The sequence below is a fragment of the Neolamprologus multifasciatus genome, chromosome 19 (genome assembly GCF_963576455.1).
Source record: "Neolamprologus multifasciatus chromosome 19, fNeoMul1.2, whole genome shotgun sequence".
NCBI classification, from domain to species: Eukaryota; Metazoa; Chordata; class Actinopteri; order Cichliformes; family Cichlidae; genus Neolamprologus; species Neolamprologus multifasciatus.
The window spans coordinates 10,145,793-10,147,235 of NC_140457.1; the positions used below are offsets into that span (position 1 = coordinate 10,145,793).

General features: G+C 39.4%; 1 non-coding gene across 1 annotated transcript; it reads right to left on the minus strand.

Moving 5' to 3' along the window:
- Positions 1-200: 200 nt before the first annotated feature.
- On the minus strand, positions 201-283 carry trnal-cag (transfer RNA leucine (anticodon CAG)). The gene has a single exon. It is a non-coding gene; the product is annotated as a tRNA-Leu (tRNA).
- Positions 284-1,443: the final 1,160 nt, after the last annotated feature.

Sequence of the window (1,443 nt, forward strand, 5' to 3'; positions counted from 1 at the left end):
CACTAAATAACAGAGTCATTAAGGTCACTGAATCAAAACCAGTACTTTAGCTTGTCAGTGTAGGTTGATTCTATGGGCCACAAACAAGCAGTCAGTCAGCATTAATGACTGAGAACCTTCACAGTCAGTCAGCATTAATCATAAACAAAACGGTGAAATAAAACCAGATTCTTGTATCAAAAAAAATGTAAAAAGGTTATTGTCAGAAGTGGGATTCGAACCCACGCCTCCAGGGGAGACTGCGACCTGAACGCAGCGCCTTAGACCGCTCGGCCATCCTGACTTATATTCAGAAATAGCTAGACCATGTTTTAAAGTCGATCATAGCAATCTACACACTTATGATTGTGTTATTGTATATTGTGCTACTAACAACAACAATTCATCCCACTGTGAAGGCGCTGTACTCAAATCAGAAATCTTCTCTGTCATTAGCAGGCAGCTAAATATCCATTACAACAAGTAAGATGATTTTCATTGAAGAACTTGACAGCTGCTTCCCTCACTGATTGATTGATTGCCTGGCGCGTCACACCTAGCATTGCAACAGACACAATCTAGCCTTGGTTAGATGACGTGTCTTTCCAGTTTTACTCTTGTAGAATCGTAGTAGTTATCAGCGAAATTGTGAAGTAGCTGCTATTAAGTTGTCTGCGGTACGTGCTAACGGCGAACGTAGTAACTAGCTTGACAGACAGGGTGAGACGGTTTGAACAAGAGTCCCTAGAGTGCATTCATCAGTGAACTGTGAGTAATTCTCAGGACTTTTTGACAGGTAATAGACATTAATTGTCTATAGGGAAGCTAATTGCTATAGGGTGAATTCCTCGCCCGAGTTGTCTTTACAAATCTGCGAGGTGCTTAGTTTCATCATACCATTGCTAAAGTTTAGCTAGGTGTTACCTTTTGTCACTTGCTTTTCTAATCTCTGAAAACAAACAGGTAAAGTCTGATAAGGCCTGAAGTGCATTTCCGTACCAGACCTGTGCCTTATAATGCTACATTTGTAACCCTATTAAACTAATCCCTCAATGAGTCACTGGACTGTCTAGCCTAGCCAATATCATTATGCTAACGTAAAGTAGACAGCTGCACAGTGTCACTCTTGGCATCTTATTTTAGCGCTCTTTCCCGACTGTTTACTGATATATTTAAGATGTAAAAGTCGCTGTTGCTTTATCTGTATCTATGTGAAGTTTACATGTTATCCTCAGAAAGATCGTGTCCCGATTGAGACACTTTGAGGCGGGTTGTGACACGATAAAATAAATTAAAAAAAAAAATAAAAACACTTTCCTGGAAGTGAGGGTTCAAATCCCACTTGTGACATCAACAGTTTCAGACTAAGATTATGGTTTTATTTTACGGTTTCGTATATTGTTAATATAGACTGAATGTTTATAAAATAAACCTATGCTCTGCCCTCTCCTCAGTTGAATACTT